Raw genomic sequence first — 14,326 nt, forward strand, 5'->3', positions numbered from 1 at the left:
GTTTTGCCTTATTATTTATTTATTTTTTGAGACAGGGTCTCACTATGTAGTTGAGACTAACCTGGAACTCACTATGTAACCCAGCCTGTCTTGAACTCACAGCGATCCTCCTGCCTCAGCCTCCTGAGTGCTAGGATTACAGGAGTGTACCTCCACATCCAGCTTTGTCTTACTTTTTATTAGTACATTTTCAGCACATAATGATCGCATTCATCATAGAGAGTTGCTCCGTGTACATAACAGAACTTAATTATTTCTATGTCCCTTCCTTTGCCCTTCATCCCTCTAATTTTGTTTTATTGTGAGTCAGATGAAATTATTAGGCATTGCTAGGTATTTTTCCATTTCAACTAGGCTATCTAATTTTTGACACATAACTGGTTATAGTATTCTTTCATCATCTCAATTCATAAATGATTGACAGTAATGGTAGTACTTTCTTTTCTGACCAGTTGTGTCTTATATATTTATTTCTTTGTCAATGTAGTTAGGCTTTTCTATTCTCTCTCTCTCTCTCTCTCTCTCTCTCTCTCTCTCTCTCTGGTACTAGGGATCAAACTTGGGGCCTTGAACTTGCAAGGCAAGTGGCAGAACCACTGAACTAAATCCACGGCCCTCTCTTTTCCCAATCTTTCCCACAATTCAGCATTTGATTCCATTGATTTTTCTCCATTTCCAATTTATTGACATTTGCTCTAATCATTAGTATTTCTTATTTTTGCTAGTGTTATTTATTTCTGTATTGTATAGTTTTATTAGCACATGTTTGCATATGTAATGATTATGTTTACCTTGAGCAATTAGTAAATGCACATTACATCTCTTAATTCTTTTCTCACCCCTACCCTTCCTATCCCCTGCTATTCTTTCTTTCCATTTTTTGTTCCCTTTCACATTTGCAAAAGGTCTGTTTCCATTTTTCTTTAAATTCCTCTTTTAAATTGCCTTCCCCCCCATATCTTGTTTCACTTTCTATTTGCGAAAGAGCTCCCTACTTCCTCTTATCTATAATTTTGCTCTTCATATTTTGGGCTTCTCATACAAGAGAAACCATGTGATATTTGTGTATGTGTGTCTGATTTTTTGCACTTAATATTATTTTGAGACAGGATCTTGCTATGTAATTCAGGCTAGCCTTGAACTCAATATGTAGCCCAGGCTAACCTTGAATTTAAAGCAGTTCTCCTGCCTCAACCTCCCAAGTGCAGAGATTACAAGTATGTGCCACCATGGGCATCAACACTTAATGGTCTCAAAGTGCATCCATTTATGCATGAATGCCTCAAGTTTATCCTTTTTTAGGTCACAGTAGTCCTCTGTTATGTTTAAATACTGTAATTTTTTATCCATTCACCTGTTAATGGATTGGTAGACTTCTTCCAGGATATAGTTATAAATTGTGTGGCTATAAACATGGGTATGCATCCATCACTATAATACAATGCTTTAAAATCTTTCAGGAAGATACCAAAAATGGGCATAAGAAGGATAATGCAATTTCTAGTTTTAAGTTCATCGAGGAGTCTCCAACTGATTTCCATAGAGGTTATACCAGTTTTCTTTCCCACAAACATTGTAGACGTGTTTCTTTTCCCCACAGCCTCTCTAGAATTTATTTGACTTTCTTTCTTTTTCTTTCCTCTTTCTTTCTTTCTTTCTTTCTTTCTTTCTTTCTTTCTTTCTTTCTTTCTTTCTTTCTGATTCTAGAGATCAAGCCAAGAAACTTGCACTTGCAAGGCAGGTATGGTACCACTGAACTAAATCCCTGGCCTATTACTTGATTTCTTGATGATAGCCATTCTTTTGGAGTGAAATGGAATCTCATTGTTGTTCTAATTTGCATTTCTCTAAAGGTCAAGGATATTGAGCATTTCTTTGTGTATTTGTTGTCAATTCATACTTCTGTAAAATGTGTAATCATTTCATTTGTTCTTTTAGTCTCCATTGCACTTATTTCTGCTCTGATATTTATAATTCATTCTCTTTATGAGCTTTACGTTTGTCCTGCTCTTCTTTTTCTAGAAGCTTGAGGTTCCACATCAGGTTGTTTAATTGTGCCCACTCTGTTTTCCTAATATGCGTATTCACTGCTATGAATTTCCCTCATAAAACTGCTTTCATTATGTGCTGTAGATTCTGATATGTTGTATTGTCATTGTCATTTAATTGTTGGAACTGTCTGGTTTCCTCTTTAATATCCCATAACCCAATGGTTATTCAGAAGTGTGTTGTTCGATTTCCATATGTTTGCGAAATTCTTGCAGTTTCTTTTGAAATTGATCTCCAGTTTAACTGCAATATGGACTGATAATATTCAATAACTTCATTGCCTTTGCACTTAGACATGCTCTATGAGTAACCATGTAGTCTATTTTGAAGAAGGACCCATGTGCAGCTGAAAAAAATGTTTATTCTGATTTTGTTGGGTGGAACACTCTGTAAACAGCTGTTAAGTTCTATTGTTCAAGAGTCTGAGTTCTAGTATTTTGTTGTTTATTTTCTGTTTAGTTGATCTATCTATTTGTGACAGAGAAGTATTGAGGTCCCCCGTTACTATTTTTTTATTGCTTATTTGATTTTTTGTGTCCATTTGTATTTGTTTTATGCAGTTTGGTGCACTAGCATTTGGTGCATATATATTTATGATCACCATCTCTTCCTCTTGGACTGTTCCCTTTACAAGGATGTAATGTCCTTCTTTGTCTCTCTTAATCAGTGTTGGTTTGATATCCACTTGATGTGCAAATAGGATAGCTACTGCTGCTTTTTTCTTTAGTTTCCCATCACATGGAGTATTGTTTTCCACCCATTAACTTTCAGTCTATGAATTTCTTTTTGAATTAAGTGTGTTTCTTATATGCAGCATATTGTTGGATCTTGCTTCTTGACCCATTCTGCCAATCTATTTCTTTTGTTCATGAATTGAGACCTTTAACATTGATGGTTAACTGATATGTATTGATTTATCCTTCTTATAACTTTTTCTTTTTGTTGGATTTTTCCCTTTAGCATTCAATTTCTTGTCATGCCTGATGGATTCATTGTACTGGGCTTTCTGCAGTTGTGCTCCTCATCGTCATTTCCTAGGATATGGTTTAAATTATTTGGAGTGCTGGTTAGGTATTCATGAAGTTCCTAAAATGCTCTTTCTCATGAAAATATCTTATTTCTCCATCAATTTTGGTAACAGGATTTGAACTCAGGGCCTTGTGCTTGCTAGGTAGGTGGCAGAGCCACTGAGCTAAATTCCCAGCCCTCTCCATCAATTTTGAAAGATAGTTTTACAGGGTACATCAGTCTGGGTTGGAGGTTGTTTTCCTTCAGGGCCTGAAATACGTCACTCAGTGCTCTTGCCTTGAGGGTTTGTGCTGACAATCCTGCTGTGACTCTGATAGGCTCTCCTTTGTATGTGATTTGTTTCTTTTCTCTGTTTTTGAAATTTTGTTCTGTTGGGTTTCTGAAATCATAACTATTGTATGCCTATGTGTATATTTTTATCTCTTTTATTTAAATGCCTCATTTATCTGCATGTAACAATGTGTTCCCCTACTTGGGAAGTTTTCTGCAATTACTTCTGTGAACACTTTTTTATGTGGTCTGCATGCTCTCCTCTTTCTTCATTGACTCTGATCAGTCTTACATTATTCTTCTTTGCATCATCTGGTAGCTGTTGGATTGATTTCTCATGGACCCTTACTATTTTTAGGAAATTTTTCTTTTTCTTTTTCTGGTAACTAATTGCAATCCTATCTTCTCTATCTGAAATTCTGTTTTCTTTGGCTCATTCTGCTGCATTAACTTTCAGTGGAGTTTTTAATCTGTTTGCATCTGTTTTATGGATTCTATTTCTTTCCTATATTGGGATTCCATCATGTTCCTCAGGTCATCTATTTTTTTTGTGTCTGTTCTAGATTTATTAATCATGTCTTGCACTATGGGCACAATCTCTTATGTTATCTGTAAATTATTTCTGACTTTATTTTTTCCAGACCCTCTTTTCTTGCCAGTTCAGGGAGTCCAGGTATTGAGTATCAGATTATTTCATCTTGTTTCACTTTTGAAGTTGCCTTGGTTAATCTGGAAGTCTGGGTTGGGGACCTGCTTCCATGTCTTCTCATTTCAACAGATGCAACCTGCTGTACTTTTATTGAGAAAACTTTTAGCTCAAGCAGTGGTCTTCAATTCCCAGAAAGCCACCTTTTCTCTGCTGCTCAGCAGTATACCAATTCCTGGGTTAAAATCACTGAAACTATAGGGTGAGCCTCTCACTGAAGCTTGTGCACCTATCCAGCTCTTTCCTGGACAGACCTTCACTGGGTGCATTTGCACCTGCCTCTGGGGTCAGGGTAAATCCCTGGCTGGGATTTGCCTATAACCAGGCTGGTCTGGACCACACTGCTTCTCCCAGGGATCTGTGCGCACTCACTGATGCTGTGGGCTGGGCCTCTCACTGAAGCTTATGCACCTGTGCAGCTCTTTTCTGGGTGGGCCTTGGCTGGGCATATTTGTCTGAGCCTGTGGGGTTGGAGTGGATCCCTGGCTGGGATCTGGCTGCAGCTGGGCCAGTCTGGACCACGCCACTGCTCCCCCTGGGTTGAAAGTTATTTAGTCTTAGGGCTTGAAATACTTCCCTCTGAGTTCTTCTGGAATTTATGGTTTGTGTGAAGATATCTGCTATGATTCTAATTGGTTTACCTTGATATGCCATTTTCTTTTGTTTTTCTCTGCTTATTTTAAAAATGCTGTTTTTTTATAGATATCTGATAAGTTAATAAGAATATTCCTTGGTGAGCTTCTTTGTTCTCATATTTGGTGTTCTACAAACATCACTTACTTTTCTTTTAAACTCTTTTATTATATTTGAGAAATTTCCTTCATTTTTGCAAGCATGTATGTGAATGCATCTGTGTTATCTTCTAATTTTTATTTAACTACAATTAGCCTTAGATTGGTCTTCTTATCATCAACTACTAGTAGTTTTCTCTTTTTCTCTTATTTTCTTTGTGTTTTCTTTGAGCATGACCTTGCATTTCAGTATTTTGCCCTCAATTTCAGACACTCTTTTCATATTGGTCATTTCTTAAATTAATTAATTCTATACAGTTTTATATTTCAGATATTTGTCTGACATTTTTTAGAGAATTCCATATCCTTGTTGAATCTGTCATTGAGATTTTGAACTGTTTTCATTAGCTCATTCATTTTTTTTTTTACTTATTCCACTGAAATTTACTGTGGGAATATTCATACTGTTGGTGGTTTCTCTTGTTGTGTTGAGTCTTTGTGCTAGTTCCCATGTGATGGAGGCTTTGCCCATGAAATCTTTTCCTACAACATCTTCAACAGTTATACCTAAGCACTCATCCAGCTAGTTTAGGTTTTCTGTTTTAATATTTAGCTCTTTAATCCACTTCAATTTCAGTTTAGTGAATGGTGAGAGATATAGGTCTAGTTTTAATCTTTGGCAAGTTGAAACCAAATTTTTCCAGCATCATTTATTATAGAGGCTATCTTTCCTCCAGTGAGGGTGTTTGGCTCCTTTGTCAAAGATTAGGTGCGTCAGTATGTCTGGACTTGTTTCTACATCTTCTAATCAGTTCCACTGATCCCTGGGTTTGTTTCTTTGTCAGTACCATGCCATTTTTATCAAAGTGTAGTTTCAAGTTTGGGGTTGTGATATCCTCTACTTTGTCTTTGTTACCTAAAATTGCTTTTGCTATTCTAGGTCTCTTTTTGTTCCACATGAATTTTTGGATCATTTCTTCATGGTCTTTGTAGTATGCTGCTGGAATTTCAATTGGGATTGCATTGTATCTAGTATAGCAGTTTTGGAATTATGGCCATTTTCACTATATTGGTTCTTCCTGCCCAGGAGCTAGGGATGTCTTTCTATTTTCTTATATCTTGTTTTGTCTCTTTTTTCAGAATGCTGTAATTTTCAGAGCAGCGAATTTGATTTCGTTTGTTAGGTTGATTCCTAGGTATTTCATTGTTTTGGATGCTATTGTGAAAAGAGTTATTTCTACAGTTCCTCTATCAGTGATTCTGTTGTTCATGTACAGGAAGATCATTGATTTTTGTGTATTAACGTTGTATCCAGCTACCCTACGGAATTTGGTTATTAAGTCTAGAAGATTTTTGGTGGTGTTCTTGGCATCTTCTATATAGAGTATCATGTCAACAGCACATAATGACAATTTAGCTTTTTCATTTCCTATCTTTATTCCTTTTATTTCTTTCTCTTGTCTAATTTCTGTGTCTCATGTTTCCAAAACTACATTGAACAGGAATAGAGATAATAGACATCCTTGTCTTGTTCCTGATTTTAGCATGAGGGATTGTGATTTTTTACCATTTAATATAATACTGGCTGTTGCTTTTTCATAGATAGATTTTATCTGGTTGAGATAAGACCATCTATTTCAATTTTCTGTATGTTTTACCTCATGAATGTGTGTTGGTTTTTTCAAATGCTATTTCTGCATCTATTGAAATGATCATAAGATTTTTGCCCTTGACTCTACTAATATGGGGTATTACATTTATTGATTTTTGTGTGTTAAACCATTCCTGCATCCCTGGGATGAATCCCACTTGATCACAGTGTATGATCTTGATGATCTTCTGCATTCTATTTGTCAGTATCTTATTGAGGATATTTGCATCTATGTTCATTAGGGAGAATGACCTATAGTTCTCTTTTTGGTTGGATCTTTCTCTGTTTTAGGGATCAAGGTGATGCTTGCTTTCAGGAATGAATTGGGGAGTATTATCTTTCAATTTTACTGAGTTTAAAAGTAGTTGCTATATTTCTTCTCTAAATGCCTTGTAGAATTCAGCAGTGAAGCCAACAGGACCTGTGCTTTTCTTTGTTGCTAAGTTTTTAATTATATTTTCAGTTTCTCTGGTCGATATTGGGTTGGTTAGAATTTTGAGATCTTTGTTGAATTTTTGTAATTCATATGTATAATTTGTTCATTTTTTCTGTTTTTCATCTTATCCCTCTTATTATATAGGTTCTCAAAGTAGGTATTAATGATCCTCTGGATTTCTGCTAGGCCTAATGTAATTTCACCCTTTTCATTAATAATTGCATGGATTTGGGCCTTTCTTTTTTTTATAAGGTTGGCTAAGGGTTTGTCAATTTTGTTTTATTCTGTCAAAGACTGAACTCTTTGCTTCATTGATTTTTTTTGTATTGTTGTCTTAGACTCCATTATATTGACTTCTGCTCTGATCTTTGTAATTTCCTGCTTACATGAACTCTGGGTTTGTTCCATTCTTCTTTTTGTGGAAGATTGAGTTCCATCATTAGGTTTTTTTTTTTATTTGAGTTCTCTCTGTTTTCCTAACATGAGTATTTACTGCTATTAATTTTCCTTGTAAGACTGCTTTCATGTGTCCCATAGATTCACATATGTTGTATGACATTGTTATTTAATTGTAGAATCAGTCTGATTTCTTCTTTAATTTTCTCTGTAAGCAATTTGTTATACAGAATTATGTTTTTCAATTTCCATGTGTTTATGAAGTCCTTCTGGTTTCTTATGCTATTGGTCTCCAATTTCATTACACTATGATCTGATAATATACATGGTGTAACTTCAATTCCTTTGCACTTGTTTAAATGTGTTCTATGAGCTAGAATGTGGTTTATTTTGGAGAATGACCTGAATGAAGCTGAAAAGAATGTGTATTCTGGCTTTGTGGAGTGGAACACTTGATGAACATATGTTAAGTCTATATCTTCAAGAGTTTGAGTTCTAGTATTTAATTGTCTATATGTTGTCTATTTGATCTATCTGTTTGTGACAGTGTGGTATTGAGTTCTCCCAATACTATTTTATTAGTGCTTATATGATTTTTAGTGTTCATTCAGATTTGTTTAATATAGTTAGGTGCACTAGTATTTGATACATATATTTTTATGATTGTTATCTCTTCCTGTTGGATTGTTCCCTTTACAAGAATGTAGTGGTGTTCTTTGTCTCTCTTAATTAGTGTTGGTTTGAAAGCCTTTTTATCTGCAAATAAGATATATACTCCTGCTTTTTTACAGGTTCCTGTCACATGGAGTATTGTTTTCTTCACTTTAACATTTAGTCTATGATTTTTTTTTAAATTAAGCATGTTTCTTGTATGCAGCATATTGCTGAATCTTGCTTCTTGACCCATTCTGCCCATCTATATCTTTTTTGCTTGGTGAATTGAAACCATTTAAATTAATGAGTATAACTATCTGTATTGACTTGTCTTTGTCATTGACTTTTTCTGTTGGATTCTCCTCCTTTGCATTAAATTTGCATAAAATTGCCTTGCCTGATGGATTCATTCTGTTGCACTTCCTGGGGGTATGATTCTCATTGTCTTTTCCTAGGATACTGTTTAAAATTTTTTGGAGTGCTGATTTGGTATCCCTGAATTTCCTCAGGTGCTCTTTCTTGTGAAAGCATTATATTTCTCCATCAACTTTGAAAGATAGTTTTTCAGGGTACATTCATCTGGGTTGGAGGTTGTTTTCTTTTAGGGCTTGAAATAATTCACTCTAGGCTTTTCTTAACTTGAGGGTTTGTGATGAGAAGTCTTCTGTGATTCTAATGGGCTTTCTTTTGTATGTGATTTCTTTCTTTTCTTGAACTATTTGTAGAATTTTGTTCTTGTATTGGGTTTCTGGCATCTTAACCATTATATGCCTAGGTGTAGATGTATTTTTTACCATGGCTACTTGTAGTCCTTATATACATATATGCTTCACTTATCTGTATGTCAAATTCTTTTCCCCTGCTTGGAAGTTTTCTGCAATTACTTATGTGAATTGTTTTCTTTATGTCACTTACGCTTTATCCTGTTTGTTTATTGACTCTGATCAGTCTTATGATATTCTTCTTTGCATCATGCAGAAGCTGCTGGATTTATTTCTCATGGCCCATCATTATTTTAAAGAAATTTTTCTTTTTCCTGGTACTAATTGTAATCCATCTTCTATATCTGATATTTTGTCCTCACATTGCCTCATGGTATTTGATAAACTTTCAACTGAGTTTTTAACCTGCTGGATATCTGTTTGCATCTGTTTTACTTTTGTTTCCTATGTTTAGATTCCATCATGTTCCTCAGCTCCTTTTTTTAATCTGTGTTTGCTCTAGAGTTATTAATCATGTCTTTCACTATGGACACAATCTCTGTTGTTATCTGAGAAATTATTTCTGATTTCAATTTTTCCAGATCCTCTTTCCTTGCCAGTTCAGGGAGTCCAGTTGGTTGAGTATTAGATTGTTCCATCTCATTGCCATTGGGGTTGTGTTAGGTGATCTGGAAGCTTGGTTTTGAGTCATGTTTCTGTGTCTTCTCATTTCAAGAGATTCAGCCTGCTTCACCTTTATTGGGGCAATTCACAGTGGGCTTCAATTCACAGCAAGCCTCAGATAAGGCCTTCTCTTTGCTTTTTACCAGTGTACCAATTCCTGGGTTCAGAATTTTGGCCTTCTGGATCCATGTGCTGCACTGTTTTCTGGATGAGGTTCTGGCTTTTGCCTGCACATACTTAGAATTGTATCTGGGCTTTTCTTTGACTAATGCCTGCTGGCATGCCAATATCTGTTGCCAGTTGGTTTGTGCAGCTGTTTTCCAGTGGGCCTTTGGCTCTGGCCTGGGCCCAAGTTGCTGGTGTCTGAGCAGGGCCCTGGCTGAGAACTGCGCACACACACTTCTCTGGTCCATGTGGGCTTCTTGCTGCATATACTTATCAATAGTATCATGGTGGACCTCTGGCTGTTACCTGTGCACTTTCACAGCTGTTTTCTAGGTGGGCCTTTGGCTGGGGCCTTAAATTGAAATATTTCAATCACATATTGTAAAGTTGTTGAGTTCCAAATCTGATAATGGATATAAAACTGTTTGAAACATTGTAAAATGCTACAAAATGCACAGGTTTGTTATTGTCAATGTGGTCACATTCTTTTCCTGATTAAAATTGTATATCTGATCAGAGTTTACAAATAGATAGGTTCTTCAAGCTAGAAAGACACATATGGTTTGATGAGTGATTCTCTCAGTGGCCTCTGACTAATAATTATTAAATTTATAATCCATCACCTTTAAAATCATCTACTCCCACTGGATCTATGTGAAGATAAGATGAAGAGCAATAATTTAAAACTATGTGTAATTGGTTGTAGGAGGGTACAGAGTTGAAAAGCAGAAACTATATAAGAAATTCAGAAAAGAAGACTAGGTATGGCAATGTAAGCAATAGAACAAAGGAAAACCAAGGTGAGAGAGATACTACAGCATCTCATGCAGATGTTACCAGTATTTCATAAAAGAAAACTCTTAGAGATGATTGATTTTTTTTGTGGGAGTGTAATTAAGCGATACCATCTCAGGGTAAACAGCATTGTCTTAATCTTGGGAACTTTGAAGGAGTACAAGAGTCTCTACATTTTTGGCACAGGTATGTGGGTGGGGAGCTTTGTCTCCACAAATGGGTTGGCTAAAGAAACAATATGATGGGAAAGGGAATTGGATCCTGGGAATGAACTCACATTGGCAAGAAAAGATGATATTTTTTCCTATACTCCAAGCTGTTTCTAGGAAACAAGCATTGTTTACCTTTCAGAGAACAGAAGAAAAAATTACATTTCTTTCACTGGGGAGGAAAAAAAACATATTTCTGTCTGATAATCTCTTGGCTTGGGCTTGTTTATTTATCAGCTGCTAGGAATCAATTGTTTTCTGCTGCCAAGTTTTAGCCCATGTGACCTATATAATGTGAACATGTATCATAAATCAACAAGGGAGAACAGTACCAATGTGCCTAGTGACATCTCAGTATCTGTGGTTAAAACCCTTTCAATTACTTTTTTCTCTACTTTCCTTGCTTGTCTTTTTCTTTTCTATACTCTCCTTCTCCTTTCTTCTCCTTTTTCTTTTCACTTTCATTTCTTTCCTATCTTTACTTTCATGGTCTCCTCTCATCGTCCTTGTTCTGCTTTCCTTCTTTTTTATCTTTCCTTGAAATCTGTGGGATTAATTTGTTTCTTATCATCCTGAGGTGGTTCAGATCTCAGGCATATGAGTATCCACAAAATTTTTCCACCCTCATCTAAATGCAAAGCCTGTGTTAGCTCAGCTCTTTAGTCTGCCAGCCAAAGAAGGAAAGACTGATCCCTAAATGGATTCTAGTTTACTTCAATTCAATATAAAGTGATTCAAATCAAGATGCTTCTACATTTTCTCTGGAGAAGGATCACTTCATGGTTTAATACAACTTCTTTTTTGTTCTGACTATTCCTTGGTCTGGTATGCATCTCCTTTGTTTTATTTATAACTCATTTATAGCCCATTTATTTATAACCCATGACTCCTGGTTTGATAATCTTGGACTGCCCTAACATTTCTGCTCTTTCTTTAATGCTAATTTCTTTCTAGGATGTTACAATTAGTGTATAGATATCCCCAGTGCCTCATATGGGCATAGGGGAGCTTTTCAGAGATGACTGGATCTAGAGTGCGATGTAGGGGTTAAGTGTGTGATGCTGGTATGGTGCAATGCTAGGATTAAAGTGTCTCATACTGAGTGTGAGTGTTAGCCACCCTAAGTGTCAGTAGCCTGGATAAAAGGACAATAAAGTGTAGCTTGCTGCTATTGTCACTTTTTGCTTTTGCTGTCTTCTGGCTGCCATGAAGTTGTTCTTCTTTGTGATGGCCTTTAGCCATGCCACCCTCCCATGGAACCAGCCAATTATGGGCTAAAATCTCTACAAGCAGTTAGCCAAAATAAACCTTACATTCTGTGGCTTTGGGTGTTAGGTATTTTGACTCAGCAGTGAGAAAATTAACAAAGACCTATATGTATATATTGAGTTTTCCTAGAGCAAGACTTTTTGTCTCAGTTATGTTCAGTGGCTACTATTCCATGAAGCAGATTGAGGCAGGAGGATTTTTGCAAACTTCAGTCCAACTTGGGCTATACAATGAGTTTGAGGTCTGTCTGAACTACAAGTGAAATCTTGTCTGAAAAAGTTAAAAAAAAAAACTTAATGGAATACTATGCATGTGCTATCTTATTTTCTCTAAATAAATAAGCTTTACTTCTTCCTTTGCAATCTGGAAAGATCAGTAAAAATGTTACATTGCTGGCTGTAGTGGTATTTGCCAATAATCTCAGTAATTGAGAAGCTGAGGCTAGAGAATCACCATGAGTTCAAGACCAGCCTGAAGTCATTCTCTCTTTCTGTCCCTCTCCCTCTCTCTCCCTCTCTCCCCGCCTCTCTCTCTCTCTATATATGCACAAAAATACAAAAACTGGTTACCCTGAAGAGAACCTCAAACATAATGTTTCACAGTCCCGCCCAAATCCACTCTCCTTTATGAACTCATCAGTGTCTCTAGACGTATTTGCGTGTATACAACATGCAACTATCCCTCACGACTTCTGGAAGCTGAATACCCGCCTCACCTCTGGTACTGGGTTCAACCGCACCCCGGGTAGTGCGTCTACTGAGAAAAGCAACCGGATAATTTGAAACAAGACTAGGGCACCTAGTGGAAACAGTCCGTTCCCGGGAGTCTGACAGCACGAAGGCAGTGATTTCAGACTGGGAAACAAACACTGAGGGGAGCTCAGTGGAGGCTGGGGAGTGGGAGTGGGGTGGAAGAACGCCCTGGTGCTGTCCAGAAGGAAGTAAAATGCAAGTGCAGAGGACAAATTGGTAGGAGGGCAACACGGTGCACATCTCCACATGGTCTTGGGGAGGACCAGGCTGGCAGGAAGGAAGGTCCAGGTAAGACCCAAATTAGGTAACGACAGGGGGAGGGCCAGAGCAGCGTGTACCACTGGATGGGGGTGGCCTTGGGAAGGGCGGGGAGGAAGGACCCTCTCCCTGGAATGCGATGAAAGACAAGTGAGCATAGGCAGGCAAAAGGGGTGGAGATCGGTGTGGGAGAGCTTTGCAGGGCTGGGAAGTAAATTCCCCCTTCTCCAAGCATAGCAGGTTGGAGGGGCCATACCCTCCCTCCCGCATGGACCTGTCCAGATGGTGTTTTGTGACATCCAAGCCTCTCTGCCCACCCAGGGCTACTATTGGCTGGTGACTCGCTGACCGAACAAAGCCCGAGGGCGTGGCCACCTCAGGGGCATCTATATAGAGGGAGGGCAGGCCGGACCCTGGGCAGTCCGCTTGGAGGAGCTCACCTGAGAACCTCGACAGGTACCCCACAGGGCACAGCACAGGACAGCGGACCCTGCTGAGCAGGAAGACAACAGCGACCTCAGCTGCTAAGCTGAAGGGAAAGGTGAGTAGACATCAAGCTCCTCCCTTGTCCCCCTTGACAGTCCTCCCAGGAGGCCTAAGGTCCCAGACTGTACCCCTTCGCAGGAAGGCCCTGTTCGCCTGGCTTCTCCCTCTGTTCCCCCAAACCGGTGCTCTTCTTGATCTCCCTGTGTGCTTTCAGGTACACAAGAAATCCAGCGGGACCAGGAGACCCCGTCCCCAAAAGGGAAAAGATGGCGCGGGGACTCCACCGAAGAGGCGGAAAGCCCCGCCAGGTTTTGGCCCTCCTCAATAGCAGGGCCAACAGCGTGAGCAAGGCCAGCAGGATGCGCCAGGGCAGGAGCAGGTCCGTGGGCACCAGGCGGAGAAGCCCAGCCCCACGCGTGCTGACCTGCAAACCCCCAGCAGCCCGGAGAGGCCGCAAGAGAGGCCCCGCCAAGCAGGGCCTAAACAGGTCCACCCGAGGCCGTGGAGCCCAGGCCCCACGCAAGGGGATGGCAGAGTCCCCTGCCAAGAGAGGTGTTCGGAAACCTCGCTGTTATCTGAGAGGTGGCTAGAGGTCTGCCTGCCTCTGCCTACCTTGAGGCAGTCCCTCCAGAAACTTTCCATCCACACTACCCAGTGATGGGGGCAATAAACTACCTCTGTGGACCTGTGAACGTGTGTCCGTGTGCTCTCTGGGGTGCTCTCTGAGGGCGGGGAGGAAGCAAGGGAGGGAAGAGGAAAGGGGTCCTGTGAGGAGCTCCGAAGGAGGGATCCTGATTGAATACTGAGGGGGGAGGGAGTGCAGCTCACACACAGGGAGGCCATGGAAGGGAGGAAGGGAAGGTGGGCCAGAGGGAGAGAGTGCGAGGGGAGGGAACGGCCAGATAGGGCATGGGAATGGCAGGGGGAGGGAGGCATGGAGGGAGGGAGAGAGGGAGGAGAAGGGAAAGCAAGATAAGGTAAGGGAGGGAGCACAGAAGGGCGGAAAAGATGAAGGGAAGGTGCGGGAAGGGAAGAAGAGAGGAAAGTAGAGAGGGAAGGAGGAACGCGGGAAGGGGCGAGAGCGG

The 14,326-nt window shown here is 39.3% G+C and overlaps 1 long non-coding RNA gene across 2 annotated transcripts; it reads left to right on the plus strand.

Annotated features, from left to right (window-relative positions):
- The first annotated feature begins 12,269 nt into the window (after nt 1-12,269).
- Nucleotides 12,270-13,907, plus strand: LOC104876786. Of its 2 annotated transcripts, none has more exons than XR_784412.3 (3): nt 12,270-12,785; nt 13,077-13,296; nt 13,456-13,907. It is a non-coding gene; the product is annotated as an uncharacterized LOC104876786 (long non-coding RNA). The 2 variants fall into 2 exon arrangements; XR_784413.3 differs by having other exon boundaries at nt 13,212-13,296.
- The last annotated feature ends 419 nt before the right edge of the window (nt 13,908-14,326 follow it).

Source organism: Fukomys damarensis, unplaced genomic scaffold (assembly GCF_012274545.1).
Source record: "Fukomys damarensis isolate Sample0158 unplaced genomic scaffold, DMR_v1.0_HiC HiC_scaffold_39, whole genome shotgun sequence".
Classification (NCBI taxonomy): domain Eukaryota; kingdom Metazoa; phylum Chordata; class Mammalia; order Rodentia; family Bathyergidae; genus Fukomys; species Fukomys damarensis.